Source organism: Leuciscus leuciscus (assembly GCF_965113295.1).
Source record: "Leuciscus leuciscus genome assembly, contig: SUPER_11_unloc_10, whole genome shotgun sequence".
Taxonomy (NCBI): domain Eukaryota; kingdom Metazoa; phylum Chordata; class Actinopteri; order Cypriniformes; family Leuciscidae; genus Leuciscus; species Leuciscus leuciscus.
In genome coordinates this window covers 229943-246514 of record NW_028118537.1, presented here as the reverse complement: position 1 = coordinate 246514, position 16572 = coordinate 229943, and the positions used below count along the sequence as shown (strand labels likewise).

The 16572-nt window shown below is 43.4% G+C and overlaps 2 long non-coding RNA genes across 2 annotated transcripts; both read left to right on the top strand.

The window, feature by feature from the left end:
• Positions 1 to 1046, top strand: LOC309510078. The gene is made up of 3 exons (XR_014210194.1): positions 1 to 240; positions 332 to 411; positions 493 to 1046. It is a non-coding gene; the product is annotated as an uncharacterized lncRNA (long non-coding RNA).
• Positions 1047 to 3652: 2606 nt separating this feature from the next.
• On the top strand, positions 3653 to 14841 carry LOC309510080. The gene is made up of 3 exons (XR_014210196.1): positions 3653 to 3687; positions 10095 to 11120; positions 14726 to 14841. It is a non-coding gene; the product is annotated as an uncharacterized lncRNA (long non-coding RNA).
• The last annotated feature ends 1731 nt before the right edge of the window (positions 14842 to 16572 follow it).

Below are 16572 nucleotides of genomic sequence, written 5' to 3'. Positions count from 1 at the left end.
TAGTTTTTTTTTTTTTTGAATTATATATTTAACAGCCAAACTGTCAGAAATAGTTAAGTCCAGTATGGTATCAGTAGTAGATCACACAAATGGCAGCATTTCCTGAGAATGACCCATATAATGTTGTATGATGTGTGATGTGTTGAGCTAATGGAGGACACTGGAGCAGACTTCACTATGACTTTCAGACAGCTGAGTGAAGTGACCCTGTCCCGGCTTCAGAAGGGATCCTTTGCTCCGGTACGTTTCCTCTCCATTCACTCCCACAGCAGCCGCAATATCCATAATCATGATTTCAGTCCATTAACTGTGACTGTGTCTCTCTTGACAGTCATTGTGGGCTCTTTCAGACCTCTCATCACACAAGCATTTCAGAGACTGGGTTCAGCTGTATTTACAGCGTCTGTCAAGGTAATGTTGCTGTAATGTAAACTCAAACTCTTTAGAGGATTAAAAATGAACATCACTTGATGTGTTAATCGTCTTCTACAGGATAATGAGTGACTCAGATGAAGAACGGCAGCACAGAATGCAAGGTGTGTTTTTGTATATGTTATATGATGCAGTGTTATATATTATGTGTTTATATATTGTTACAGTAACACTACCACTGAAATGTTCATGATTGGTAAGATTTGTTTTTGAAAGAAGTTTCTTATACTCACGAAGGCTGCATTTATTTAATCAAAAATACAATAAAAACAGTAATTTTGTAATACTATAATATATTATTTATTATATTATGAGATATTATTACAATATAAAATAAATTATTCTATTTGAATATACAGTATTTGTGTAATTAATATATTTGTTCAGTTGAATGTAATTTATTCCTGTGATCATTTCTCCAGTCTTCAGTGTCACATGATCCTTCAGAAATCATTCTAATATGATGATTTGCTGCTCAAGAAACATTTGAAAACAGTTGAGCTGCTTAATATTTCTGTGGAAACCCTGATACATGTTTTGATTAATATAAAGTTCAAAAGAACAGCGTTTATTTGAATCTTTTGTAATATTATAAATGTCTTTATTGGCCCTTTTTATGCATCCTTGCTGAATAATATTATTAATTTCTTTTTAAAGGTGCTCTAAGTGATGCGACGCGTTTTTTAGGCCCAAACATTTTTTGTCACATACAGCAAACATCTCCTCACTATCCGCTAGCTGCCTGTCCCCTGAACACACTGTAAAAAAACGCAGTCTCTCTAGACACCACAGGCTCCACAAACGGCAACAAAAACAAACTGGGCTCACCCGCACCACGAAACATAACAAACAGTGTTCCAGCCAATCACCGACAAGAAGTATTGGAGGGTGGGGTTTGGGGGGTTAGTGCGTGTACACATGAAGGGGGTGTGTGGAGGAGAGAGAAGCATGAAGAGGGAAGTTTGAATTATGGTCGACACACGACCAAAGAGACGACGTTTCGATGAACAAATTGCAAAGAAGAGGGACAAGGATAAGGAACGCGTGAAGTCCCGAATTTACATCGGAAAAACCCTCGAAAGGTGGCGAGAACTCCGCCGGCAGAAGGGCATCCAATCAGACATTCAGTTGCTCTGTTTTTGCAGAACAGGTAAATCCATTTTTCTTTCTAAACTGACGTTCATGTTCGCCAAACCAACACAAGGATGTAATTAGCTAGAACTATCAACACATTCTCACACCCAAGGCGTCACTTTTTTTCACTTTCAACCATGCTTCAATATCTGACGCTCAAAGCACCCTTTAGCGTCCATATGTGACGCTTCGGTTATGGGTAGGTTTAGGCGTCATGTAACTGACGCTTTCGGAAGCGTCAATATTCGACGCACAACTTAACTTTGTTTGTAGTGACTACTACGGATAATATTGGAAGGGAGGGGAGGAGGGAGGAGACGGGATGAGGAGGAGGGAGGGTCTAGCTAGCCTCCGTTTTGTTTGACAACAATTCGAATGTCAACAAGAAGTAACGACTCCCGGGATCGCTTAGAGCACCTTTAATTACTCCAGTCTTGTGTGTCACACGATCCTTCAGAAAATAATTAATAAGCTGATTTGCTTGAAACCAATCTTCTGTAACATTTTAAATGTCTTTACTGTAACTAAAACTATTTATTTCTTTAAAGAGAAAAATATATATCCAGCTAACCTCAAACTTCTGAACAGCAGCTAAATAGTTTTGTTTCAATAATTTCATAATTTTTTTTTTTTTTTTAAATACACACAAAACTGTTTTGGCTAACTGAAACTGTCATAAGTAATAGTCATAACATTATGCAACTAGACTTTGACCCTAATAGTTTTTTTTGTTATAGTCCATGTTACACCTTCCCTGTGACAACTAGCCCCAGTGTGCCTATACACATATGTACAAACTAGTAGTGCACATTTACTATCCATGACATTGACATACCTTGCAAGGATCATTGGTTTGTTAAAATTATGTACAGAATTATGTACAGGGCCCTGCCGGAATAAAACCTGAAAAACATAAACACCATATCATATAAAGCTGAAAGTTGTGCAACACTTATCAAAACAATAGTACAAACTGTGCTCAGGATATAGTGTGTCTTAACATTTGCCAACACAACTTACACAAGCACAACACAAGACTTCCTGTGCAACAATCTTGTGTAGCAGTGACATTGAATGGCATGCAACACTGATCAGTGAGTCTCTAATGCAGGAGTTCATGACCTTTAACACAGAGTTCAGGCAGGAGTTCTGTACACACACGACTGCAATCATCTGATCTAAGACATCTTACACTATTACAGCGCCAGACATTCGCACTCATCCTCATCTCAAACCTGATCATGTAAGGCAGTGATCTGTCATTCATCGGCTCACACCGGTGACCTTCATCATCATCATCATCAGTGTGATCGCGTTACCTGTGTCACAGCGGAGGAAGACGCGGAAGAAGCCGTGTGTGTGAAAGCTCTTCTGCTGATCCCACAACACCAATCCAGAACTACAGCAGCTCCAGCACTGCTCCTCCAGCACAGGCTCCACGGCACCGCCATGATGCCCCGACCAACAGCGGCACATGCCCAGTAGCTATGTTTCCATCAACACGTTTTTATCCGAATTATGTGATATCGAATGAAAAATGCCTTATGGAAACAGTAAAATTCGATTGAATTTCTTGAATATCGACTAAAATGAAATACGGTCGGTCTCATCGGATTTTATCTTGATCGATGTACGGTTTATGCGATAAACGCTGATGGAAACGTTATTTTCCGAATAAATAATGGATTGCGATTAAGTTTTAGGTCATTTTATGGGTACAACCCGCCACAAAAGAAGAAGTTTTAGTTAATTTCCGCCCAGTTTGCACCCATTATATACTGTCTGGTTTGCACACATGGCCGGTGTCAACAAAGTGGACAAACGAGGAGACGAGATACTTTTTTAATTTAATTTAACAGAAAAATAAAACGGCTATTATAGCAAAAATCTAAGGAATGCCATAATAGTCGCTATCAGCTGTCACATAAGCACCTAGAGTCCTGCAATGGGTTGGGTACCCGTATAAAAGTGGCTAAAACGGGTGGATTGTGACATTCCTAAAATTCACAGGCGGGGATGCGGGCGGATAATGAACTCCTTGCGGGCGGGTAGCGGATGAAAAATATGTGCAATATTTGTATGTCTAAATTGCCATTACACACTCGCAAATATGTGTTTTGGGCATTGTTACGGGCAGTCGGACACCACCCTTAACATAAAGGAGAGACGCACACAGATCAGCTCGTCAAAAATTAGGGGTATGTTTATTTAACAGAATGGGTATGAAATAATACGTTGGTTAACAATAAAGAAACAACCACAAAGGCGGAACGTTTTCTACTGCCGGGTGGACGACTAGACGACAATCACTCAGAAGACGGAAAGCACGGCTGTGCATCGACTCTGTTCTCAATCTCTGTGTGCGCCCTCAGGAGCGTAATGAGAAGCCTTTTATAGCACAGGTAGGCTTCGCTCAGGTGTGGCTCGTCAACTGTAATTAAGACAAGGGGAAGAAACATTGCACTCACACATGTGTAGGAACAAACACCAGGGCTGAGGGACGTAACACCCCCACCCCAAAATGGTGACTTGTCGCCATACATTGAACACGGGAACACTTTTTTTTTATTATGAATTCTGTGTTCAGCTCACTGTTCGAGCCAACCCAAACAATAGAGTTCCAGCTACAATTAATCATTACCTCGTTCAAGGCATATCTGCATGTGAAAAGAAACTAGAACTACACAGGAATGTATTATTTTGGCCAAATCGCAGGCAAATTATAACTATGTACGACGCAATACTTAGTATTGCTACAGAATTACATTTGATCAGCAAGCCCAATAAATCAAAAATAAATCTTAAGACAAATAATCTAGTGTTCTTTTTTATTTATTATTATTATTATGATGATTATTATTAACTATAACCTAAATGTATAGGCCTTTTAATCATTAAGGACACATGCAAGTTCATTTATAATAAACAAAAACGTGTTTGTTTGTTTTTTTAATAAAATGAATAGGGTTTTTTTCAGTACTATTAATACTGTAATAGTATTAAGCATCCACCCTAGACAACGCATCTGCGATGATATTGTCTTTTCCCCGGACATGCACAATTTGGAGGTTAAATGGTTGAAGCAATAGACTCCATCGCATTAATCTTCGATTTGAATTGTACATGCGACTGAGGAATTTGAGCGGGTCATGATCAGTATAGACTTTAACTGGATGTACCGAAGAACCTAGATACACTTCGAAGTGTTGGATAGCTAGTACTAAAGCCAAAGTCTCTTGCTCGATAGTGGAGTACTTTCGCTGGGCAGAATTACATTTCTTTGAGAAGAAACTCACGGGATGGTTTACGTTGTCTGCGCCTGATTGCAAAAGTACGGCACCGGTGCCTACGTTGCTGGCGTCTACAGCAAGCTGAAACGGTTTGTTAAAGTCTGGCGCAGCCAGCACGGGAGCAGTCAGCAAGAGAGCTTTGACGTTTTCAAACGCTCTATTACAGGACTCCGTCCAGTCAAATTTAGTGTTGGGGCTCAAAAGGTTAGTGAGGGGACAAACCACAGTCGAAAAGTTTTTACAAAAACTACGATAGTAGCCTACCATTCCTAAGAATCGGCGTAGCGCACGCCGATCGCAAGGCACAGGAAATTCTTGAATAGCAGCCACCTTAGCCATTACTGGTAAAACATGTCCTCTGCCAACTACCCGCCCCAAGTAAGTGACAGTGGCTTTTCCGAACTCACATTTTGCTAGATTAATTGTGAGATTTGCATTGGATAGTCTACGGAAAAGCTCTCGAAGTTGTGTTATGTGTTCGGACCAGTGTGTACTATATAGGACTATGTCGTCCAAATACGCCTCGCAATTTGACATTCCAGCTAAAACAATATTTACCAAACGCTGGAATGAGGCAGGCGCGTTACGCATTCCGAAAGCCATAACCTTATAATGCATGAATGCATCTGGTGTCACAAAAGCTGATATTTGTCTTGCTCTTGGTGTAAGGGGCACTTGCCAGTAACCTTTTAGGAGGTCGATTTTAGTGACAAACGTGGCCGAGCCAACACGGTCCACACAGTCATCCATTCGTGGCAATGGATAACAGTCTGGCAAAGTTATGGCATTAACACGCCTGTAATCCGTACAAAATCTGTAAGTGCCATCAGGTTTGCCAACTAAAAGGCACGGGGAGCTCCAAGGGCTAGAACTAGGCTCAGCAATATCATTCTTTATCATGTACTCAACCTCCCGTTGCAGGATAGCTCGTTTTTCTGGATTTACCCTATATGGGTGCTGTTTAATCGGCCCTTTATCACCCACGTCTATGTCATGTTCCAGGACTGTAGTTACAGTCGGAACATCTCCGAATAACTCAGGGAAATCACCTATCACAGACAATATGTCAGCAGTTTGAGAGGGAGTTAAATGTGGCAAACGATTCGCAATGACCGCCAGCATAGCAGAGTTGTTGAGTCGACCTTCAATCACGCATCGCGACGGCGGAGTCACCGCGTCATCATCTTCTATCAGTGAAGAGAGCAACACGGAGGACTCGACTGGATCGGGTAAGTTATAATTACACAAGTCAGTTTTAACATATTCACGCGTATAATATGGTTTGAGCATGTTTATATGACAGACGCGAGAATGCCGTCGCTTATCTGGAGTTAAAATTACATAATCCAGGTCAGATATTTTCTTTTCAACAGTATATGGCCCTCTGAATCGTGCCTGAAATACCGAACCGTGCACGGGTAAGAGAACCAACACTTGGTCTCCAGGCTTAAACGAACGGGCTCTTGCTTTTCGGTCATACCAAGTTTTCATGCTAGATTGGGTCTTTTCTAAATTTGCTCTAGCGAGTTCACGAGCTCTGTGTAGTCGGGTGTGAACGTCGCTTATGAACTGTAACGCGCTACGAGAAGTAGGTTTGCTTAACCACTGATCTTTAATGACGCTCAAAGGCGTGCGAACGTCGTGAGCAAACACTAGCTCAGCAGGGCTGAAACCAATTGACTCTTGTACGACTTCTCTAGAGGCCATTAGCATCCAAGGAATCGCATCTTCCCAGTCTGTACCCACCTCCAAACAATAAGCACGCAGCATCGATTTTAGCGTCTGATGGTAACGTTCGAGGGCGCCTTGACTCTCTGGATGAAACGCGCTTGAAATGCGGTGCTTAATTTGGAGCGACTTTAGGACTTGGGAAAAGACACGTGAAGTAAAATTTGTCCCTTGGTCACTTTGAACGATTTTCGGTAGCCCTACAAAAGAAAAGAATTTTAATAAAGCCCTGGACACGATTTTAGCAGTGATCTTCCTCAGAGGCACCGCCTCTGAGAAACGAGTAGCAGTACACATAATTGTTAATAAATACTGATATCCACTTTTAGACCGTGGAAGAGGACCGACGCAATCAATGATTACTTTCTCAAAAGGCTCACCCATGGCAGGTATGGGGTACAACGGTGCAGGTGGAATTACCTGGTTTGGTTTACCACTCACCTGGCAGACATGACACGTTTTACAATACCGTCGCACATCACGCTTCAGCCCTGGCCAGAAAAAGTGACGAAGAACGCGGCCGAATGTTTTAGTCACACCTAAATGACCAGAAACACCATCATGCGCGACACTCAGAATAGCACGTCTGTTTCCAGACGGCATAACGATTTGCTCAATGTCATTCCACTCATTACTTTTCTGAGGTCTCCACCTCCGCATAAGTAAGCCGTCTCTGATGAAATAGGTCGGACTCTCGCTTGCACGGTCTGAAACAGATTGAACTGCATTAAAACATGAAACAAGAGAGGGGTCTTTTTGTTGAGCATCAACAAGTTTCTCTAACGACAACGAGACATCTGATTGTTTTTTCTCTCTTTTCTCCTCGGTCACCATAGGCACAGGTCTACTGCGGCACTGAGTGAAATCGGGTTCGAAAAGCCTCTCACACTCTGCAGGGTGAGCGACGAAACTGTCACACAGGTTGACGTCACTGGGAGGCGCTGCACCCTTCAACCTCTGAGTCTGCGACCTAGTGACGACACTAGCGGGAAAAACCTCTGGGAATTTTTGTGCGCACTCATCGGGGCTCTTTTGAATGAGCGGCACAGCCACTACCTCGGGTGGAACATCGCCACGGTTCCACACGTTTCCACCTGCTAGGTCATTGCCAAGGAGAAACGTGACACCGGGGATTGGCAAAGAGTCTTGAACACCAACAACCACATCACCACACACCAAATCTGAATCAAGACGCACGCAATGTAACGGCACATCAAGAAAACCCATCTCGATTCCTCGAACAAGGACACTACTACCAGTTGCAGTCTTTTCAGACAACGGCACCAAGCCGCGAAGGAGGAAAGACTGCGCAGCTCCCGTATCACGCAAGATGCGCACAGCGACAGCCTCCTCACCAGGCACAGATACGGTCCCATTCGTCAGGAAGGGCTCGTACATGGACTGGGGTTTTTCTGTTTTTAACTCTGCACGAAGGACAGGTGACATTTTCTTCGAAGAACTAACGAGACCCATTGGCTTCGTAGACTGTTTTTTTTTTTATATTAAACAGTCTGCCACAACATGCCCGGGCTTTTTACAATAAAAACAGTGTCTGTCTTCTTGCTTTACTGCATTCTTTTTCGTATCTACATCAGTGGTCGTAGAGGGGTTAACTCTTAAGCGAAAACGTTCCCTGGCGATGTTATGCGTTAAGACATATTCGTCCGCAAGTATAGCAGCTTCAGAAAGAGACTCGGCCTTCTGCTCAGCTAAATAGGTTGCCACAGCGGTTGGCAGGCAGTTCTTAAATTCTTCTAAAAGAATTAGTTCACGCAATTTCTCCTGACTATCAACACGCTGTGATGAGCACCAACGATCAAACAGGGCTGCTTTATCTCGACCAAATTCAACAAAAGTTTGACGCTCCGTTTTTTTAAGGTTCCTAAACTTCTGTCGGTATGCTTCAGGGATCAGCTGATAGCACCTCAGAACTGACGCTTTCACAACATCATAGTCACCGCTCTGCTCCACTGTTAGCGACGAGTAAACCTCCTGCGCCCGTCCCACTAAAACGCATTGCAGGAGGAATGCCCATGCAGTTTTCGGCCAATTTAAATTAGTCGCGACACGCTCAAAGTGTGGAAAATATTTTTCCACATCTCTTTCCACAAAAGGGGGCACAAGTCGGATGTGGCGAGTGACATCAAATGAATTAGGGTCAGAAGGAGCGACACCTTCCCTCTGAGCCGCGATTTCTAACTTTCTCAACGCGAGTCGGTTTTCAAGTTCATGCTCACGGGCCTGTGCTTGCATGCGCTCACGGTCGAACTCAATTTCCTTCTCTCTGATACCTAACTCTCTCAACCGAATCTGCAGCTGTAATGCTTCTGTAGACACGGAGGATTGTTTCTCTGCAGGCAGAATGCCATTACTAACCAAAGCAGCTTGTAAGACGGTCTTGATTGTATCTTTGGTGCGCTTTTCAGCAGAAGTGAGCTCAACCTCGTAAGTTGCAGCCAAATTCAGTAACTGCTCTTTCGAAAATTTCAAAAATAACTCGATAGAGGGTTCTTTAACGAATGCTTCCTCTGTTGCCATTTTAACGTGTAATTTTAAAGCGCTTGTTAACGTTTAATTTTAAAGGAAAAGACGGTTAAAGCGCGCACAAAATTAAATACAAATAAACACTCACCTAAGCAGTTTAACTGCGACAAAGCTACGAAGTAGCGAATATCTAAAGTGGTCAAACGAAAAGCACAATATAGGCTACAAACGACCACGAATTTTAATTTCCACCCACAAGTTTAACCAATACGCTAGTACAATCAGAGTAGCAGCGCTCACTAAATAGGCGATATGCCAAAATATCACAAGCTATACAACTCAACTCAAAGGTATTCTGATAGGCAAAAATGTTGTCCAACTTCTCTAACTAACTACACAAAAACCACAACCAAATCCTAAATACCTACGCAATCTTCAGTGGCTTACTCAGCTCGAGGCATCTCCTACGTGCCCCCTCCTGAGATATCCACCAAAATAAAATAAACATCGACTAAACAAAGGAACAGACAATCATAATTGCTCACCAGAATACTCACCAAAATGTTGTAGCGATCAGAAGTTCCGCAATTAACACTAAAGTCCGATTTAATCAAACTATTAATCTCGGACGAGCCTCCACTAAGTTACGGGCAGTCGGACACCACCCTTAACATAAAGGAGAGACGCACACAGATCAGCTCGTCAAAAATTAGGGGTATGTTTATTTAACAGAATGGGTATGAAATAATACGTTGGTTAACAATAAAGAAACAACCACAAAGGCGGAACGTTTTCTACTGCCGGGTGGACGACTAGACGACAATCACTCAGAAGACGGAAAGCACGGCTGTGCATCGACTCTGTTCTCAATCTCTGTGTGCGCCCTCAGGAGCGTAATGAGAAGCCTTTTATAGCACAGGTAGGCTTCGCTCAGGTGTGGCTCGTCAACTGTAATTAAGACAAGGGGAAGAAACATTGCACTCACACATGTGTAGGAACAAACACCAGGGCTGAGGGACGTAACAGGCATCCTTAAAAATATTCTTGTTTGCCGTTACCCGACCGATCCTGTCAATTTAGGACCGACCCAATTAATTTTTTTCCCCTTTTAGTCCGACCGACTGGCCGGTTGTAAACTTGCGTTAAGATCGACCGAATTTTATTTATTTTTTTTACTCTTCAAACAACTAATACAAATGCAATAAAATAATATTAATTATATTTTAGTAGGCCTAAGTATTGTGTAGGCCACGCTCTTTCTTTTAAATAAAAACCCGTCAATCAAGCAAAATAATATTCAATGATTGTAGGGCAGGCTAATAAGCCTATGTGTTGTAGCCCAGTCATTAAAAAACGATTTAGTTTCATATTCATGTTTAAATAAAATTATATATATATATATGTTTAAAATTGCATGTTGATTATATGAAAAGTGAAAAAAGCATGAATAAGATGATCCCGAATATCGGGAGACAAATGGAGTGGGCAGACATGATTTTGACCACTTTATTAAGTTTGTTTTTGTAGAAAGACTTTCTTTAAAGTGAATTTCGTTTTGTATTAATTGTATCTTAATTTTAACCAATGTTAAACCATTTTCCTTGGATTTAATAAATAAGAGCTAAATATAGCAGGCAATAATCAGGACATGGAGAGGCGCCCGCGCGTGAACTGGAGGTAGCCTAGGCTACTTGAAATGGCCCAAAACAAAGCGCACTTTAGCGCTCATTAGCCCATTCATGAGGCTATTGTGATGTTGAGAGAGGTGCGAGATAAAAAATAAAGCACTTCAAATGGAATGATTTTAGCTTGTGTGCGATTTATCGCGGGCACGGGTCTCCAAAAATATTCCCGTGCAGGACTCTGCACTATTACAACTTGTGCAATATTGATCATTTGTTGGTAGATGGCGCGATCCATTTTGTCTAGCAAAACTTTGTTCGCAAATGTTTGCTTGAATGTTGTGCGATTCAGTGCGAAAATGAATGGAAACACCTTAAAATGTCTCAAATCAATTCGATATACCAATTTGATCGCAAAACAGCATGTGACGTCATTATGTCACGGGGTGACGAAGGCGGGAACCTTTTCTTTTTGAGAACGTGTTTCCCCCGGGGAGTGCTTCCGCAGTGACACCGGGACGGTTCCGGTTTCCCGCGTGAGTGTCATGGCGGCGGGCGAGGCTTGACGAGGAAAACTCGCGGCAGGTGTGAGAGGGGAGGATACAGGATGGTGATTGGGACATGGAGGAGGAAGGTGGCTGATAAAAGGACACTTTGGCAGTGAGGAAGGGGCGCAGGAGGGCTCGAGGAGAGGTGAGGCACGCAGCACGCGAGCGGCCGCGGTCGCGGCGGGAGGCCGCGGGAGAGAGAGGACGAGAGAGACAGATGAGAGAGACAGATGAGAGAGCCAGAGAAAACTTCGGCTGGATTGCGGGTGGAAGCCTTGGTATACTGAGTCTGTTGAATTGCAGTTTTATTGTGGAAATGAGCACGAGTGAAACCTTGCAGTGTGTGGTGGAAATGTGAGTTGGGAATTATTTCTGCTGTTCACTCGCAATCATAGCTGTCCATTCCTCCCTCTGTCTGAGTCCAGTGAAGAGCCTGCTAATGCTTGAAGAGCCTGCTAATGCTTGAAGAGCCTGCTAACGCTTGAAGAGCCGGCTAATGCTGTGAGTTACACGTGTCTATTCCTCTCTCTGCCTGAGTCCAGTGAAGAGCCTGCTAATGCTTGAAGAACCTGCTAATGCTTGAAGAGCCTGCTAATGCTTGAAGAGCCTGCTAATGCTTGAAGAGCCTGCTAACGCTTGAAGAGCCGGCTAATGCTGTGAGTTACACGTGTCTATTCCTCTCTCTGCCTGAGTCCAGTGAAGAGCCTGCTAATGCTTGAAGAACCTGCTAATGCTGTGAGTTACACGTATCCATTTCTCTCTCTGCCTGAGTCCAGTGAAGACCCTGCTAACGCTGTGAGTTACATGTATTCATTTCTCTCTCTGCCTGAGTCCAGTGAAGAGCCTGCTAATGCTTGAAGAACCTGCTAATGCTGTGAGTTACACGTATCCATTTCTCTCTCTGCCTGAGTCCAGTGAAGACCCTGCTAACGCTGTGAGTTACATGTATTCATTCCTCTCTCTGCCTGAGTCCAGTGAAGACCCTGCTAACGCTTGAAGAGCCGGCTAATGCTGGAGAGGCCTGTTGATGCTGAAAGCGCCCGTTAATGCTGGAAGAGCCTGAGGCTAGTGAAGAGCCGGCTAACGCTGGAAGGGCCTGCTGATACTGGAAGAGCCTGCTGATACTGGAAGAGCCTGCTGATGCTGAAAGAGCCCGTTAATGCTGGAAGAGCCTGAGGCTAGTGAAGAACCGGCTAATGCCGGAAGGGCCTGCTAATGCTGGAAGAGCCTGCTGATGCTGAAAGAGCCCGTTAATGCTGGAAGAGCCTGAGGCTAGTGAAGAACCGGCTAATGCCGGAAGGGCCTGCTAATGCTGGAAGAGCCTGCTGATGCTGGAAGAGCCTGTTAATGCTGGAAGAGCCTGAGGCTAGTGAAGAGCCGGCTGATGCTGGAAGAGCCTGCTGATGCTGGAAGAACCTGCTCCCGAAGAAAGGAGGATGCGGAAGGGACTTTATATTGTTTTTATTATTTAATAAAGAATATTTATTTTTAATTCTGTGTCTGCCTCCTTTGTGTCCACGGTCAGCTCCTCAGGGGCGGCACGCGGGCGGAGGGGTGGGCGGCCCGCTGGCGCTCCACCCCGACCTGTGACAAGTGGCGTAGTCGGCAGGATTGTCGCCCTGAGTTGAGCGACCGTGGGCCGAAGGTATGGCGACCAGTTTTTTTTCTCCTTTTTTTTGTTGTTTGTTTTTGCTGTCTCTTTTTTTTTCTCTTTCTTTTTTTCTTTTCTTCGGCGTCCCGCTCCAGGGACTGGAGCGGATTGGTGGGGGAGGATGTCACGGGGTGACGAAGGCGGGAACCTTTTCTTTTTGAGAACGTGTTTCCCCCGGGGAGTGCTTCCGCGGTGACACCGGGACGGTTCCGGTTTCCCGCGTGAGTGTCATGGCGGCGGGCGAGGCTTGACGAGGAAAACTCGCGGCAGGTGTGAGAGGGGAGGATACAGGATGGTGATTGGGACATGGAGGAGGAAGGTGGCTGATAAAAGGACACTTTGGCAGTGAGGAAGGGGCGCAGGAGGGCTCGAGGAGAGGTGAGGCACGCAGCACGCGAGCGGCCGCGGTCGCGGCGGGAGGCCGCGGGAGAGAGAGGACGAGAGAGACAGATGAGAGAGACAGATGAGAGAGCCAGAGAAAACTTCGGCTGGATTGCGGGTGGAAGCCTTGGTATACTGAGTCTGTTGAATTGCAGTTTTATTGTGGAAATGAGCACGAGTGAAACCTTGCAGTGTGTGGTGGAAATGTGAGTTGGGAATTATTTCTGCTGTTCACTCGCAATCACAGCTGTCCATTCCTCCCTCTGTCTGAGTCCAGTGAAGAGCCTGCTAATGCTTGAAGAGCCTGCTAATGCTTGAAGAGCCTGCTAACGCTTGAAGAGCCGGCTAATGCTGTGAGTTACACGTGTCTATTCCTCTCTCTGCCTGAGTCCAGTGAAGAGCCTGCTAATGCTTGAAGAACCTGCTAATGCTTGAAGAGCCTGCTAATGCTTGAAGAGCCTGCTAATGCTTGAAGAGCCTGCTAACGCTTGAAGAGCCGGCTAATGCTGTGAGTTACACGTGTCTATTCCTCTCTCTGCCTGAGTCCAGTGAAGAGCCTGCTAATGCTTGAAGAACCTGCTAATGCTGTGAGTTACACGTATCCATTTCTCTCTCTGCCTGAGTCCAGTGAAGACCCTGCTAACGCTGTGAGTTACATGTATTCATTTCTCTCTCTGCCTGAGTCCAGTGAAGAGCCTGCTAATGCTTGAAGAACCTGCTAATGCTGTGAGTTACACGTATCCATTTCTCTCTCTGCCTGAGTCCAGTGAAGACCCTGCTAACGCTGTGAGTTACATGTATTCATTCCTCTCTCTGCCTGAGTCCAGTGAAGACCCTGCTAACGCTTGAAGAGCCGGCTAATGCTGGAGAGGCCTGTTGATGCTGAAAGCGCCCGTTAATGCTGGAAGAGCCTGAGGCTAGTGAAGAGCCGGCTAACGCTGGAAGGGCCTGCTGATACTGGAAGAGCCTGCTGATACTGGAAGAGCCTGCTGATGCTGAAAGAGCCCGTTAATGCTGGAAGAGCCTGAGGCTAGTGAAGAACCGGCTAATGCCGGAAGGGCCTGCTAATGCTGGAAGAGCCTGCTGATGCTGAAAGAGCCCGTTAATGCTGGAAGAGCCTGAGGCTAGTGAAGAACCGGCTAATGCCGGAAGGGCCTGCTAATGCTGGAAGAGCCTGCTGATGCTGGAAGAGCCTGTTAATGCTGGAAGAGCCTGAGGCTAGTGAAGAGCCGGCTGATGCTGGAAGAGCCTGCTGATGCTGGAAGAACCTGCTCCCGAAGAAAGGAGGATGCGGAAGGGACTTTATATTGTTTTTATTATTTAATAAAGAATATTTATTTTTAATTCTGTGTCTGCCTCCTTTGTGTCCACGGTCAGCTCCTCAGGGGCGGCACGCGGGCGGAGGGGTGGGCGGCCCGCTGGCGCTCCACCCCGACCTGTGACAATTACGCACAGGTTTTTATTCGCTTTAAAGCCGTTTGATGGAAACACACTTTCACGAGCTTTATTCGCATGATTTTTTTTACCGAACTTCAGATAATTCCATTGACAAGTTGATGGAAACATAGCTAGTGACGACACGTTACGGAACCGCAGCATGAACCGGAAGATAATACTGTCACGTGATGTGATGCAGAAGAGGAGGGTCGTTTTAGAAATAGAATAAACGGGAAGAATAGGCGTCAAACTAAAATGGGCGTGCATGGTGGCCCATAACTTGTCACTAATTGGTTAGGTGCGATTGTTCGAAATAATAATTAACTTATTGTAAACAATAACAATAAAAACTTTATATAGTATAAAAAATATTATACAATATCATTGACTAAAAATATATATACATCAATAAAAAGGAGTAGATTCTTTCTTCTTTCTGAACCAGCAGACATCTCTCACAGCTAAAAACAGAAACCACCTCCAAAGTCCATTATCTGTTCATTGAACAGCAGTCCAGGTGAAACTGCACAGGATATTATGAGGTACATAGTCGTTCTGTTTTATTCAACTAGAACACAGGAGGCCACAGAAGATCTAGCTGCATTAATGACAAACATTTCTTCTTTCTTTATATATATATATATATATATATATATATATATATATATATATATATATATATATTATTAACTTCTAGAAAATACAATTACTGTTTACACTGTGATACCTGTAACAAAAGGGAATGTTTCTGATATATAAAGATGAACATTAAAGATTTATTGACCTCAGTCTTGGGGAGTGCAGATGGTTATGAACAAGGGAAATATACCAGCTAGAATCAGGTTCTCTTTTGTTTGAGATGTTTTGATCTGCTTAGTAATAAAGGTAAAGTAATAATGGGCACTGAACGAATCATAAAGAAGTACAACATGTAACCTTTGCTATTTTTATGCATATGGCAAATAATTATTTATTTTTTCAGTCTGTAAGTACAGCATGTATGCACATCTGATATGGCAACTATGTGATCAGACAGGTTTTATAATGTCATGGGTGTTACAGACATGATCACACCCATTCTGTAAATCACTATAAATATGAAGATGATAAAATATCACCAAAACAGCAAATCAAGAGAAAAGACAAGAGCAGACATCCAAAGGTAAACTGTTGAACAGCTGCTGAAAATGGATATTCATCCTGGCATTTAAAACTTTACAGTAATAAATCATGCAAATAACTAACTAAAAAAAACATTAATCATTTAAAAATGATTGCACATTTTAAAGTACATAATGTTTCTTACAGTAAACATGTTTACCCTGCTTCTGTTATCAGGTAAGCCAAACATTTCCATTAAATATTTTATCATCACAGAAGTTGCTAAAAAAAAGATTTTGACTTTGTCAGGCTTCTGGTATTACAGTTATTTATTTTTATTATTTATCAAATAAAATTATTGATCTACACTTACTCATTTTGCATTTGAATTCCCAACTAAACGTATGTATTTTATAGTTTTTTTCAGCTTCAGTGTTCCTCGTCATTATGTCTCTGTGAAAGAATCCAAGACTTGGGCAGAAGCTCAGAGATACTGTAGAGATAAATACATTGATTTGGCCACCATTGAAAATGATCCAAACAAACCAGTTAATCATAAGCTCGATCATGCAGGTTTGCACTGCACAACATCAGGAAGATCAGGCCTTTCCTAACTGAGCATGCAACACAACTTCTCGTCCAGGCCCTGGTCATATCTAGGCTTGACTACTGCAATGCTCTTCTGGCTGGACTTCCATCATGTGCAACTAAACCTCTACAAATGATTCAGAATGCTCCAAATGATCCTGTCTTGTCTTCAACGA